The sequence below is a fragment of the Mobula birostris genome, chromosome 7 (assembly GCF_030028105.1).
Source record: "Mobula birostris isolate sMobBir1 chromosome 7, sMobBir1.hap1, whole genome shotgun sequence".
NCBI classification, from domain to species: domain Eukaryota; kingdom Metazoa; phylum Chordata; class Chondrichthyes; order Myliobatiformes; family Myliobatidae; genus Mobula; species Mobula birostris.
Genome location: NC_092376.1, coordinates 8,466,782 through 8,482,488, shown reverse-complemented (window position 1 = coordinate 8,482,488; position 15,707 = coordinate 8,466,782). Strand labels below are relative to the sequence as shown.

The following is a 15,707-nucleotide window of genomic DNA, read 5'->3' as shown; positions in this document are numbered from 1 at the left end:
GTTCACTCAGCCAACTGCATCATGGGTACAACTGCATCATGGGTACGGCCCTCCCCACCATTGCGAACATCTTCAAGAAGCAGTGCCTCAGGAAGGCAGCGTCCATCATTAAGGACCCTCACCACCCAGGACATGCCCTCTTCTCAGTACTACCACCAGCGAGGAAGAACGGGAGCCTGAAGACACACACTCAGTGATTCAGACACAACTTCTTCCTGTCTGCCATCAGGTTTCTAAACGGTCATCAAACCCATGAGCATGACCTCGTTATTCCTTATTTTGCACTATTTACTTAACTTTGTAATTTATAGTTATTTTTATGTCTTTGCACAATATTGCTGCCACAAAGCAGCAAATTTCAAGTTGTATGTATCAGTGGTAATAACCCTGATTCTGATTCTAATTCAGAAGTGGGGCTAGTACAACTATTACTATAAAAATACCACTGCACTACTACGTAGAGTGATAGAATTGCAGAGCCCCTTCAGCCTGCTGCATCAATGCTGTCCATCACAACCATCCATATTAATCCCACTTGTCACATTAGTTTCCTATCCTGTTATGCCCTGCTCATTCACGTGCCCGTCCAGATACACCTTGAATGTTATTACTGATTCTTCCTTCATCACCTCTCTGGCAGCTCACTCAAGATACCAACTCCTCTGAGTGTGAAACATTTAGATTCACATTTAAACCTCCTCCCTCTCACTTTAAACTCGACTCGTTGACCATTAGGTAAAAACACTGGCTATCTATCACACCCGTGCCTCAGAGCCACCCTACCCCTGATACCTCAAGCCCTCCAATCCAGTCGATAGCCTTGTGAATCTTTTCTGCATCCTCTCTAGATTAATCACATCCTCAAAGTATTTGTTACTACAGATCTATTGCAGCATAAAAAACTCAATAAGATCAAGAGCACGATAATAATCTAAAAACATAAATATAAATACATTAAATGGCTTATATACATACATTATCCATAAAGTGATGCTAAGCTTGTACATTGAAGGCAAGCTTGCCAGATATCTGCTTCACCAACTGTCTACCTGTGTCATCACTTCCACAGAACTATCTACTTGTCCCTGAGGTTCCTCTGACCCTCTCCCAGGGTGTTATTTTTATTTTGGTTTACTATTGTCACATGTACTGAGATACAGTGAGAAGCTTGTCTTGCACACTGTTCATGCAGATCAGACCATTACACAGCGTATTGAGGTAAACAAGGTAAAACAATACACTCACAGAGAAAGTGCACTGCAGGTAAATGATAATGTACCAGATCGTAACAAGGTAAACTGTGAGACCAAGTCCTGGTGAAAGGTCTCGGCCCAAAACATCGACTGTTTATTCCTCTCCGTTGATGCTGCCTGACCTGCTGAGTTCCTCCGGCATTTTGTGTGTCTTGCTCTGGATCTCCGGCATCTGCAGAATCTCGTGTTTGTGAGGCCAAGGGTCCACCTTAGGGGTGTGAGAGGTCTGTTCAGGAGTCTGACAACAGTGAGCTGGAAGCTGTCCTTGAGCCTGATGGTACAGTAGTGCATTCAGGCCTTTGTATCTTCTGACCGATAGAGGAGGGGAGCAGAGAGAGTGTCGGGGTTGGGTGGGGTCTGATATTATGCTGGCTGCTTTACTGAGGCAGAAAGAAGTGAAGACAAAGTCCACGGAGGGGCGGCTGATTTCCGTGACGCTGCAGCGGTGCATGTGTGTACCTGTGCAAATGACAATGAACTCATCTTTGACACTGATGTCGACGCCAAGACCCACAGCTATAAACAGCGATAACACAAACTGTACATTGCATATTTCCCACAGCTAGTGTGTGTTTATTATTGTTACATACCAAGACAGAGTGAAAAGATTATTCATACAGATCAAAGCATTACACAATGCATTAAGATAGGATAAGGTACCGTATTGTTTAAAAGACCTAATCACATATACTGTATATAGCTGGGGTGCCTAAGACTTTTGCACAGTACTGTATTTGTCAACGTGGAGCGGAGATCGAGTTTGTAAATCTGGCTGGAGCAAAGGATGTTTGGAACAACGAGAGTGGAGTGTCGTGGGAGGGGTGCGGGACAGGTGGCAGACAAGGAGTGCTGGGGCGGGGAGTGATGTGGGTGCAGACACACCCAGCCCTGAGACTCCAGGCAAGGTCACTTGACTCCAAACAATTGGTTTATTGATCATTACAGAATGTCTCTCTGGTGCTTCCCGCTCCCTCCCCCTCTCCTTTCCATTTTCCCAACCGTGATTCCCCTCTCCCTGCCCCCTTCCCACTCTCGGTCCACAATAGAGACCCAGATCAGAATCAGGTTTATCATTACTCACATATGTCATGAAATTTGTTTTTTTTGTAGCAGCAGTACAATGCAATACATAAAATTACTACAGTACTATGCAAAGGTCTTAGACACCAAGCTATATATATGCGCCTAAGATATTTGCACAGTACTGTAAAACAATAGTAATGCAGACTAAAGCGAAAAAGCTATTGAGGAAGTGCAGTGCAGGTAAACAATGAAAGTGGAAGATCATTACAAGGTAGATTGTGAAGCCACGAGGCTATCTTATCATACAAAAGGTCCATTTAAGAATCTGTTAACAGTGGGATGGAAGATAAGACCATAAGACATAGGAACAGAATTAGGCCATCTGGCCAATCGAGTCTGCTTTGCCATTCAATCACGGCTGATCCTTTTTTTAATCTCCTCCTCAACCCCAGTTCCCAGCCTTCTCCCAGTAACCTTTGGTGCCATGTCCAATCAAGAACCTATCAATCTCTGCCTTAAATACACCCAAAGACCTGGCCTCCACAGCAGCATGTGACAACAAATTCCACAAATTCACCACCTTCTGGCTAAAGAAATTTCTCCGCATCTCTGTTTTGAAAGGGCGCCCCCTATCCTGAGGCTGTGCCCTCTTGTCCTAGACTCTCCCACCATGGGAGACATCCTTTCCACATCTACTCTGTCTAGGCCTTTCAACATTCAAAAGGTTTCAATGAGATTCACCCCCCCCCCACCCCATCCTTCTGAATTCCAGCGAGTACAGACCCAGAGCCATCAAATATTCCTCGTATGATAACCCTTTCATTCCTGGAATCGTCCTTGTGAACCTCCTCTGGACCCTCTCCGATGCCAGCACATCTTTTCTAAGATGAGGGGCCAAAACCTGTTCACAATGAGGCCTCGCCAGTGACTTATAAAACCTCAGCATCGCATCCTTGAGCCCAGTGGTACGGTACGTGCTTTCCGGCTTTTGTATCTTCTGTCACATCCAGAAATTGTTTTGGTCGTTGATGTGCAAAGAGCACATCTCATTGCACTGTATGTTTTGATGTGCATGTGACAAGTAAAGCTAATCTTCTCCCCGATGGGAGAGGGGAGAAGAGACAATGTCTGGGGTGGGTGAGGGCGGGGTCTGTGATTATGGTGGCAGCGAGAAGTGTAGACAGAGCCCAGAGAGGGGAGCCTGGTTCCTGTGATGTGGTGCAAGCAATTGTTTCGCTGCACCTGTGCGTACGTGTACTTGTGCATATGACAATAAACTTGACTTTGACATTGACATTGACAGCAAGACCCATGGCAGTGACAGAGATGAAGATACAATACAAACTGTATATTGTATACGTTTCCCACTGCTATCGTGTGTTTTCAACTGAATAGCTTCAGAACTGTAAAGGAAATCCCACCTTGGAATAATTGTACCTTTTTTTACACTCGAAAATCAGACATTAACAATAAACATAAAGACATTTTTATCAAAGACTTTGTCTTTTTGTACTTTCAAACTTTCCTTTCTCTTAAAGGAGAGTCATATTACCTTTCAGCTTGTCATCCCGTCTCTACCCCGCCAAGAACAGGAACCCTGTCACTCCCTTTAAGTTAAAACCTTTTTGTCTTCATTGTGAATTTCACTTTATGTTAGAAGTTCCAATAACATGAAATTATATTCTATGTCTAACACAGGAGTCTGTTATCAATTTTGCACTTCCAGGGAGTGACTTAAGATATCTCTTCAACATCAAAGTCCTTATAAATTAAAAATCTTGTTTTGGAGTGCTTTGCCATTGTTTGGGTCTAGAGCTTCCCTCTAAATGCAATCCGTTCACTCTTCCATATTTCCTTTCTTTAATTTTAAACGAGGTTCATTAAAAATGTTTGTTTTTTACTTGAGGTTGCAAGATTTAAAAGTTCAAAGTTCATAGTAAATTTATTATCAAATTACGTATTTGCCACTATATATTACGCTGAGTTTCATTTACTTATGGACATTTATAGTACAGCAAAAAAAAACATTAGAATCATTGAAAAACTACACACAAAAATTGTTAAGGACTCCACCGCCCAGGACATGCCCTCTCCTTGTCAGAGTGGAGGTACAAGAGCCTGAAGATACACGTTCAACGGTTCAGGAACAGCTTCCTCCCCTTTGCCTTCCGATTTCTAAATGGACAATGAACTCATGAACACTACCTCACTGTTCCTTTTCTTCTTTTTTGCACCACTTTTTAAAAAAAAATTACTGTAATTCACAGTTCCTATTATTATGTATTCCAATGTACCGCTGCCGCGTAACAACAAATTTCATGACATATGCCAGTGGCACTAAACCTGATTCTGATTCTGAAGACATACAAATGAGTATCAATTTGTGGGAGCACTTTTAAAAGTAAATAAGTAATTAATAATATTGGGAATATGATGTGTAGGGTTCTGGAAAGTGAGTGCGGAGGTTGTGGAATCAGTCCGGAGTTGGGGTGAGTGAAGTTATCCGTGCTGATGGTTTTAGGTTCCTGAACGTGGTTGTGTGAGACCTGCTCCCGACGGCAGCAGCATGGTCAGGAAGGTGGGGGTCATTGGTGATGAATGCTGTGGACGGGGCTCTGTTCACGACTTTTTGCAAGTCTTCCTGTAAAAGGGCATCGGTGTTTCCTTAACATGCCTCGATACAACCAGTCAGAATTCTCTCCACTGTGTATCTATGTAAATTTATCAAATTCTTAAATGACACGCCAAATCTGCGAAAACTTCTAAGAAACGCGAAGAGATTATTGTGGAATCTTATAAATAGCAAGACGGGAGTAAACCAAACATCACAATTCAAGACAGTTGCTAAAAAAAAATCGGTCACAGGAGCTGTGCAATTATGGTTTGGACAGTGTTTGGAAAATCAAGTATCAGGATTTCTGTTCTAATTTCCAGACACTTCCTATCAGCATGTAAAGGGTCGTATCTTTCTAGCTGCCACGTTGTTTCAGGCAAGGCAGCCGCTCGGGGCGTACGAGTACCTTCCGCCCCGATGCCCCGATGCCCCGATGCCCCGACGCCCCGACGCCGCGTCGCCCCGTGTCGCCCCGTGTCGCCGTGAGTCCCGCAACTCGCCGTTTCCCTCAATGTGCTCGCTGCTGCTGCAGTATCATTCTCGGTTGGTACCGGGCGCCTGGAGTGACCTTTTAAACCTTTACTTCTTATAAACTGCAAATTCTTTTCATTTGACTGTGGTTAGTTTACAGCAATTATTTGAAAGACTCAACAGCACGTACTGTATATGGTAATTAAAACGAGTGCCTTCACCCAAAAGGAGGGCTCGTCCGGGATTTGAACCCGGGACCTCTCGCACCCTAAGCGAGAATCATACCCCTAGACCAACGAGCCAGCTGGTGTTATAAATGAAGGCTGTACTTATTGAGAAAATTATAACTGTACAGTGAGAGAGTTGACCAGTGAGATGAATGGGAACGGAAGGAAAATCATAGACACGACAGATTCTGCGGGTGCTGGAAAGCCGGAGCGACACAAGTGCTGGAGGAGCTGGTGAAAGTTCTCGGCCCGAAACGTCAACTGATTATTTCCCTCCACAGATACTACCCGCCCTGCTGAATCCTAATCTCTCTGCAGTACAAGGGGATAACTACGCTCACTTGCCCAAGTATTGAGATGCTCCCACAACAAAAGATCTCACTTTAAGGACTCTTTATATCATTATCTCATGTTCTCATTTTTTATTGCTTTTTATTTATACTTGCATTTGCACAGTTTGTTGTTTGCTGCACTCTGGTTGATATTTAATTGATCCTGTATTAGCTACTATTCTATACATTTTCTGAGTAGGCTCACAGGAAAGTGAATCTCTGAGTTGTATATGCTGACAATTTAATAAACTTTACTTTGATTGTGTGGCAAGGCACAGCACAAATGCCATTTATAAATTTGTCAATGGTACAACTGTTAGCAGAATCTCAGATGGTACAGGAACCAGATAGATCAGCTGCTTGAGTAGTGTCACAGCAACAACCTTGCAACACCAACCTCAATAAGACCAGAGAATTGATTGTGGATTTCCAGAAGCGGAAAGGGTGAACATTTTCAAGTTTCCGGGTGGCGACATCTCTGAAGATCTGTCCTGGGCCCAACACATTGATGCAATTACAAAGAGGACACAACTGCGGATATATTTCATCGGAAGTTTGAAGAGACTTGATAAGTCAGTGAAGGCAGCAAGTTTCTACAGGTGTGTTGTGGAGAGCATTCTCACTGGTTGCATCACCATCCGGTATGGGGCGTGGTGGGGGAGGGCGTTGGGAAGACACTGCACAGGATCGGAAAAAGCTGCAGAAAGTTCTGAACTCTGCTGGCTTCATCATGGCCACTAGCCTCCCCAGCATCAAGAACAGCTTCAAAAAGCAACGTTCAAGAAGGCAGCCTCCATCGTTAAGGACCCCCGTCACCCTGGACGTGCCCTCTTCTCATTGCTACCATCAAGGAGGAGGTGCACACACTCAGTGTTTCAGGAACAGCTCCTTCCCCTCTCTCATGAGATTTATGAACGGGCAATGAACACATGAACACTACCTCAGTATTTTCCCTTCCCTTTTTACTTAATTTTATTTTACAGAAGCTCTTTATTGTATTTTTTATTATCATGTGTTGCCAAGCACTGGTGCCACAAAACAACAAATTTCACGACATATGCCAGTGATACTAAACCCGATTCTGATTCCTCCAGGAGGAGGACCTGTGCCCAGAACAAATGATAAGTGCAGGGAAGAGACACATCATGCCAGTTCCATCCTCCAGTGAGAGTCGATGTTTCGGGCCAAGGCCCTTCATATGCCTGTAAGGTGACAGGAGGCACAGGCGTCTGTACAAGTGATAAAGTAGTGGTGTTTGGGGGCATGGAGGGCTGGGTTAGTGGGTGGAGGTGTTGATCAGCCTTGGGGAAAGTAACTGGCTTTGAGCCTGGTGGTCCCGGCATGGATGCTACATAGCCTCTTCCCTGATGGGAATGGGACAAACAGTCCATGAGCAGGGTGGGTGGGATCCTTCATGATGGCACTGGCTCTTTGCCGGCACCTTGACCTTAATGGGAGGTAAAACAGGACAGGACAGCACAGCACGGCACATCAGCAGGCCTTGCACCAATCACAATGTCAATTTAAGCCAATAAATCTGCAGGTGGCTCATACACTCCCTCCCCTCCACCTGTCCCCTTCAGTTTACTGAACGGTCCATGAATCCATAAATACTACCTCCTTATTCATTCTATTCACACTGTTTGTTATTTTATGTTATTGACACTCAATTGCTGTTGCAAAGCAACCAGATTCGCAACACGTGCGGTTGGCATGGTAGTGTAGCAGTTAGTGTAATGCTACTACAGCATTAGCAACCTGGGCTCAATTCTGTAAGGCCCTTGTACTTTCTCCCCGAGGCCGCGTGGTTTCCTCCCACGTCCCACATATAGCTGAGCGGTGGAGCGATCACTGGGGTCCAGTATGATGTCCTTCTGAGGGGCTGTCTGTTGGTGTGTCCTCAGGTGGCTGTGGAGACCAATCCGAGATCCACATATTCTGGTGCAGTGAGGACAGGAGGGAGATGTGGCTGTGGCTAGTGACTGGGTTTTCTGGGAGTTCATTCTCTCCTTTCCTTGCTGCCATTTGCTCTCTCCGGCACAGCGGAGATCAAAGTTCAAAGTTCAAAGTAAATTTTATGATCAGAGTACATACATGTCACCACATACAACCCTGAGATTCTCTTTCTGCGGGAATACTTAGCAAATGCTATTTATGTTTATATTTACATACTATTTATTATAAATTACTATAAATTGCACATTGCACATTTAGATGGAGACATAATGTAAAGATTTTTACTCATGTATGTGAACGATGTAAGTAATAAAGTCAATTCAATTCAAGTTCAATTCAAACCTATAGAACAGTAACTGTAAATAGGATCAATGCACAACAAACTGTGCAAATGCAGATATAAATAAATAACAATTAATAACGAGTACGGAATAACAATATAACAGAGTCCTTAAATGTGTGTAACTATCTCCTTTTATTCAAGAGCCTAATGGTTGAGGGGTAGTAAATGTTCTTGAACCTGGTGGTGTGAGTCCTGAGGCTCCTGTACCTTCTACCTATGATCATTCTTGTGTAACGCAGCTCTCTCTTGGACAGATTTCCTCTAGGTGTATCTATTAAGTGAAATGTCCTCCCGGTGTTTAGATGTGATGTTGAATTTCTTCAGGCTGATTTTGATGTCATCTTTGAAACATTTGCTTTGCCCACTGGGGGCTCACGAGGAGACTAGACTAATTGCTTACATGGGTGTAATTGGGTGGCGCGGCCTCTCTGGGCCAGAAGCATCTGTTACCGCGTTGCATCTCGAAATAAAACAGAACACGAGTCAGTGATATAAATCTGATTCTGGTAGCCTTGCTCTGATCTATCCTGAAGGATATGCATCTGTGCTGTGATCTTTGCCAGAGGAAGTTCACGAGAATGATCCCAGGGATGAAAGGGGTGATGTATGAACAGCATTTCATGGCTTTGAGCCTAATCTCACTGGAGTTTAGAAGGATGAAGGGTGCTGTGTATTTAACATTTAAGTGATATTTTGGTAATCTTGTATATATCTTGTTAGATTAAACATTCTCATCCATATAAATAAATCATTACGAGTTATACTGTATGTCACAGGCAGCCGTTGATCACAGGGAATCATGGGTTTGTGCCTCTGGTGGACTGTGTTCTCTCCAGGGTGCAAGCCTGGGTGGGAAGATTTGAAGAATCAGCTGTTGCCCATGCAGCAGATTCCCCCCCTCCGCATCACTGATGTAGTCCAAGGGAAGGGCAAGTGCTGATACAGCTTGGCACCAGAGTCATCGCAGAGGTTGCCAGAGTGAGGTTGTAAACAACATCAAACTGCCTTAGGGACCCCAGCTCCGGATTTCTTCCTCGGGGTTTACTCCTGAAACCTTTCCCATGGGTTGGTATGGCTGCAAGGCAGCAGAAGTTTAAAATCAGGTTTTTCTTCTCCTAGGCGGGCTGCCGTCCAAGGCTGACGAGCCCCACCTGCCGGAAGCAACTGGTTTTGTGGCGCCAGTGGCCGGCCTTTGCCCCTTCTCTTGTCAGTAGAAACAGTTCCGCCAGGCCTAGTAGCTAAGCCGCGCATGATGGCCAAGAGTTGGACTTGGTTGTTAGAGGCTGTTAGAGTCGCACGCCATTTGGAGCACTTTATAGGTAGTGGGAGCTTATCCCAATGTTCTCTGTAGCTGTAACACTTTATTCTGCATTCCCTTTGTATGTTGAGCAAATTTATGTCTTGCAGTGATCTGGATGGACAGCCAGCAGAACAAGGTCTTTCACTGTACTGCGTACATGTGATAATAATAAACCAATTACCATTCAGCAATTATATTCCCTGTAACAGCGTCAAACCTGTTCCTTCACCCCCAAACTGGCCTTATGGTCTAGTGCTCCAAATAAGTCTCTCAAAAATCCCATGGTGAAAATAATTGTCATAGGGGTCTATTGTATATTGGATTGCTTAATAGCGGAGTGGGTAAAGTGCCTAATTCCAGAAACAGAGAGAATGATAAGCCTTCCTTTTATGGGAGTCAGCCCTAGCGGGGATATTCAGGAAACTGTACAGGAAGCTGTTAAGTACAGTACTTATTCCCAAATCAAGGAAGTACGTTCAGAGAGGTACACAAATCTCCATTGTAGAGTGAAGACAATAATCCACTCTACAGCTTCCGGTGTGCCGTCCTATTCGTTCGCTTTGCGCTTAGGATTTGTGCAACCCGGTTGAATTAAATCTGCTATGCTCATTTGGAACCGCTTCACAGCTCAGGCGCTCCCAGACTCGGCTCCCTGTCTGGGGTGTGCTGGAGAGAATGACATCTACTTCTGCAGCAACCACCACAGGCTTGGAATGGCCAAAACCAATTAAATACTTAGAGCTATAGTGTCATAGCGCGCATAAGTAGGCCCTTTGGCCCATCTAGTCTGTGCCAAATTGTTATTCTATCCAGTTGACCTGCACCTAGACCACAACCCTTCATTCCCTCCCGTCCATGTACCTATCCAAACTTCTCTTCGATGTCACATCCACCACTTCCACTGGCAGCTTGTTCCACAGTTACACCATCCTCTGAGTGAAGACGTTCCCCTTTAAATATGTCATTTTTCACCTTTAACCTTCTAATTGTAGCTTCAACCCACCTCAGTGATAAAAAGCCTGCTTGCATTTACCCTATCTATACCCTTGACCTTTGTATACCTCTATCAAATCTCCTCTCCTTTTCCTAAGCTCCGGAGAGTGATGTCCTAACTTTTCATGATGTTCTAACTTTTCAAGCTTCCCCTGTAAGTCAGGTCCTCAAGACCCTTATAAATATTCTCTGTACTCATTCAATCATGTGGCCTAAATAGAGTGGATGTGGAGGGGATGTTTTCTGTGGTGGGGAAGACTAGGACCAGAAGGCACAGTCTCAGAATAGAGGGACATCCATTTAGCACAGAGATGAGGATGAATTTCTTTAGCCAGAAGGTGATGAATCTGAGGAATTCATTGCCACAGTTGCAGTGGAGGCCACGTCATTGAGTATACTTAAGGTGGAGGTTGATATGTTCTTGACTTTTCAGAGTGTCAAAGGTTATGGGGAGAAGGGAGGAGTATAGAGTTGAGAGGGATAATAAATCACTCATGATGGAATGGCAGAGTAGACTCGATGGGCTGAATGGCCTAATTCTGCTCCTATGGTCTTACTGTTTTATGTGGTCAAGGAATTGCAGCCAATCTGCATGTAGCAGGGTCACACAATCAGCAGTTTTAAAGTTGTTTCATGGGATTGAAACATTGGGACTTAACAACATAAAAGAAGGAGGTCAAACCAGGGTAGGACGTTCACAGTGAACAGTGGAGCCATGGAGAGTATTGTAGAACAGCAAGGCAGCTTGGTTGCATTGGAGGGAGATGGAAGATGGCAGTAGTGAGAGAACTGCCAATGACCCATCACCAGATTCAGTTTCTTACACCTCAACCCTGGCAACCTTCAGATAACAGATCTGATATGAAGAGCAGATCGGCAATGGATTTGAATTTGAATGGAACCAAAATGCTGGCATCCGTCATTAAGGATATGTCCGCTTCTCATTGCTACCATCAGCTACAAGAGCTTGCGGACTCACACTCAACATTTCAGGAATAGCTTCTTCCTCTCCACCATCAGATTTCTCAATGGGCCACGATCCCATGTACACTATCACAATCATTATTGTCTGCTTTCTTTTTGCATGACTTATTTTAATTTATTTGTATATAAATTTCTTATTGTAAATTACAGTTTTTTTATTATTATGTATTACAATGTACTACTGCTGCAAAACAACAAAACTTACAACACAGGCACACTGAGCTTGGAGGAATCTGATATGTCTACACCTGCCCTTACACTTCCTCCCTCACCACCATTCAGGGCCGCAGACAGTCCTTGCAGGTGAGGCGACACTTCACCTGTGAGTCGGCTGCGCTGATATACTGCGTCCGGTGCTCCCGATGTGGCCTTCTATATATTGGCGAGACCCGATGCAGACTGGGAAATCGTTTCGCTGAACACCTACGTTCTGTCCGCCAGAGAAAGCAGGATTTCCCAGTGGCCACACATTTTAATTCCACATCCCATTCCCATTCTGACATGTCTATCCACGGCCTCCTCTACTGTAAAGATGAAGCCACACTCAGGTTGGAGGAACAGCACCTTATATTCCGTCTGGGTAGCCTCCAACCTGATGACATGAACATTGACTTCTCAAACATCTGCTAATGCCCCACCTCCCCCTCGTACCCCATCCGTTATTTATTTCTTTTTCTCTCTCTCCTTTTTCTCCCTCTGTCCCTCTGACTATACCCCTTGCCCATCCTCTGGGTTCCCCCCCCACCGTCTTTCTCCCTGGGCCTCCTGTCCCATGATCCTCTCATATCCCTTTTGCCAATCACCTGTCCAGCTCTTGGCTCCATCCCTCCCCCTTCTGTCTTCTCCTATCATTACGGATCTCCCCCTCTCCCCTCCAACTTTCAAATCTCTTACTCACTCTTCCTTCAGTTAGTCCTGACGAAGGGTCTCGGCCCAAAACGTCGACTGTACCTCTTCCTATAGATGCTGCCTGGCCTGCTGTGTTCACCAGCAACTTTGATGTGTGTTGCTTGAAATTCCAGCATCTGCAGAATTCCTCGTGTTTGTGAAACTCACAACATATGCCCGTGATATTAAACCTGATTCTGATTGTGATTCATCCTTTGATTTATCCAGTGTTCTTTGCCATCTAGTGTGGTGGCAAATGCGCCGTGAAATACGGTTTGGTTAAATTCTTCAGGCAACGGTGAAAGGCCTGCCAAGAGATTTCATTCAACACTCCTTTCAGAAGCCGCGAATGGCAACTCGTCTCAGAATGAGATTTATTATCACTGACATTTGTCATAAAATGTGTTGTTCTGAGGCAGCAGAACAGTGCAATACATAAAAAATACTACATATTACAATAAGAATATGTCAGAAAAAAATAGTGAAAAAGGAGAATGAAATTGTGTGCTCCCGTTCATGGGTTCATGGACCGTTCAGAAGGTGTTCCTAAAATGTTGAGTGTGTTTTTTCAGTCTCCTGTTCCTCCTCAGTGATGGTGCCAGTGAGAAGGGGGCTTCTCCTGGATGGCAAGGGTCCTTCATGATGGATGTCATGGCATTTTCATTCATAGCAAGAGGATTCGAGTACAGGAGCAGGGAGGTACCACTGCAGTTGTACAAGGCCTTGGTGAGACCGCACCTGGAGTATTGTGGTCCCCTAATCTGAGGAAAGACATCCTTGCCATAGAGGGAGTATAAAGAAGGTTCACCAGATTGATTCTTGGGATGGCAGGACTTTCATATGGTGAAAGACTGGATCGACTAGCCTTATACTCATTGGAATTTAGAAGATTGAGGGGGGATCTTATTGAAAAGTATAAAATCCTAAAGGGATTGGACAGGCTAGAAGATTGTTCCCAATGTTGGGGAAGTCCAGAACGAGGGGTCACAGTTTGAGGATAAAGGGGAAGCCTTTTAGGACCGGGATGAGGAAAAACTTCTTCACACAGAGAGTGGTGAATCTGTGGAATTCTCTGCCACAGGAAACAGTTGAGGCCAGTTCATTGGCTATATTTAAGAGGGAGTTAGATATGGCCCTTGTGGCTAAAGGGATCAGGGGGTATGGAGAGAAGGCTGGTACAGGGTTCTGAGTTGGATGATCAGCCATGATCATACTGAATGGTGGTGCAGGCTCAAAGGGCCGAATGGCCTACTCCTGCACCTATTTTCTATGTTTCTATGTCACCTTCTTGAGGCTTCGCCTTTTGAAGATGTCCTTGATGGTGGGGAGCCTAGTGCCCATGCTAGAGCAGGCTGGGTTTGCTCCTCTGCAGCTTTTTCTGATCCTGTGTAGTGGCCCTTCCACACCAGATGGTGATGTAACCAGCTGGAATGCTCTCCTCAGGACATCTGCAGAAATCCGTGAGAGTCTGCGGTGACATACCAAATCTCCTCAAATGCCTAATGAGATATAGCTGCTGACATGTCTTTTTCATAATTGCATCAATATGTTGGTCCCAGGATAGACACTCAGAGATACTGACACCCGGAAAATTGAAGCTCATTTTCTCTGGGTACTTATGCACTTACGCCGCTGGCACTTAGGGGAGCACTGAAGGTCCTCTGTCTCCGACAGTGTTCAGGGCTTCCTTCATCGTGTCGGTAGTCTCCTCTTGGCTTTCACTACTGTCAGTCGTGAAAGTCCTGGGTGGAGATTTAAGAATGCCATCACGCACAGATGTAGAAGGATTCTTCAGTGCTGTTTCTGTAACAATTTCTTTTCACCAGTCAGGGTTGTTAGCCCCCTCCCCCACCCCGGAGGACCAGTGGGCCACCCTTTGTCTAGACTCTACCCTTTGACCTGTTTGGCATGGGTGACCCTACCAAGAACCAAAGCATAAGGCCCTGACTCCAGCCAACGTAGCTCTCCGGGTCACTGAGGCAAGCCTCCAAACTACGACAAGGGTGAGTTCCTCGGAGGATTTAATCTGGGTAGTTGGATTGTAATCTGATTGCTGCTGAATGCTCGGTGTAATGGGCAGGGTGTCCTGCTGATTGCGGTGCACCGACCTACACCTACTGGCTATATCCTGACCTACATTGTCTCATTTCTCTACACTTCCTTGGTCTATCAGCTGGCTTCGGTACCCATCACTCAGGGATGCCTGCGACCTTCCACTTACGGTCCTTCACTCCTTTCTACCCTCCCCCCACCGCACCTCATTCTCATCATTTCACTACTGATATCTGTTTGTACAGGAGACCCACTCTGCAACGTTCAGCAATAGCTTCTTCCCCTCTGTTAGCATATTTCTGAACAGTCCATAAACCTGTGAACATCACCACGATGTTCACTGTGTGTTTCAATGTATGAGACAAATAACGCGAACGTTTAACTTTAAAAGTATTGTTACAATGCTTTAGATAAAAGAAAGGTGTATTTATATAGCACCCGTCACAACGTTACCTTAAGACACGGGAGCAAGATTAGGCCATTCAGCTCCACCGTTCCGTCATGGCTAAATTTTACCGCATTTCTTTATTTTCCTGTAAATGCCTGCAAGAGTATGAGTCTCAAGGTAGTAACGGATATGTACCTTGACTTTGACTTTTAATTTATATAGGTTGTCACAATCTGCTTGTCACAACCTGGTGGGTCAAAGTGTCCAAGCTGTACTGGACTGTTCTATGCGCTATCTTCTAATAGAGTTCAAAAGGGAATAGTGTGACGGGTGCTGTATAAATGCATCTTTCTTTTATTTAATGGCATTGTAACAATATTTTTAAAGATAAAATTAGCTTTAATTGTTGCATATTGTATACGTTGAAACATACAGTGAAGTGCATCATTTGTATTAACGATGAACACAGTCTGAGACTGTGCTGAGGGCAGCTCACTAGTGTTACCACGCTTCCGGAATCAGCATAGCATGCCCACAATTTACTAACCCTAACCGGTAGGTCTTTGGAGTGTAGGAGGAAACCCCCAAGGCCACGGAGAGAGCGTACAAACTCCTTACAGGCAGTGGTGGCAATTGAGCCCCTATTGTTGGCACTGTCTAGGGTTGCACTAACCATGCCACCTATGCCAGAAATGTATGGATTATTGGTGAACTTGAATATTGGGAGTAAAAAAATGCTTGCTGTTAGGTTAAGTGTCACAGACTCACACAGAGATACACAGTCCCTTCAGCCCATTGGCTCCATGCTGACCTTTATTTCAGTAAGTGTTGTACCAGGTCATACCTGGGGGAGGGGGAATACCTGGGGAACCCAAGGGGGACC

The 15,707-nt window shown here is 44.8% G+C and overlaps 1 non-coding gene across 1 annotated transcript; it reads right to left on the bottom strand.

The window, feature by feature from the left end:
* Positions 1–5,591: 5,591 nt before the first annotated feature.
* On the bottom strand, positions 5,592–5,663 carry trnap-agg (transfer RNA proline (anticodon AGG)). The gene has a single exon. It is a non-coding gene; the product is annotated as a tRNA-Pro (tRNA).
* Between the last annotated feature and the right edge of the window lie 10,044 nt (positions 5,664–15,707).